Below are 272 nucleotides of genomic sequence, written 5' to 3' on the forward strand. Positions count from 1 at the left end.
AACAACAAAAAAACCCATGAGGCAAATTCCATCTTGGCTTTTGGTGAATATTAAAAGCCAAAAATACAGTAAGGCACACTGGCCCTTCACACCTCCTCCTTCATTGTACCAATTTTATCACCAGAGTCTTAAACACCTTCTTTGTTGACGAGCATGGCTGGACATTTGTCCTCCTTTGGTTCCCTGGTTATCCATTTGTTGTCTTACAACTTTCTTCTTTCCCCAAACTGAGATAAAGCTTTCTGTACAGACTCACTGAGTCCTCTGCTGGT

The sequence above is a fragment of the Octodon degus genome, unplaced genomic scaffold, assembly GCF_000260255.1.
Source record: "Octodon degus isolate 3935 unplaced genomic scaffold, OctDeg1.0 scaffold00139, whole genome shotgun sequence".
Lineage (NCBI taxonomy): Eukaryota > Metazoa > Chordata > Mammalia > Rodentia > Octodontidae > Octodon > Octodon degus.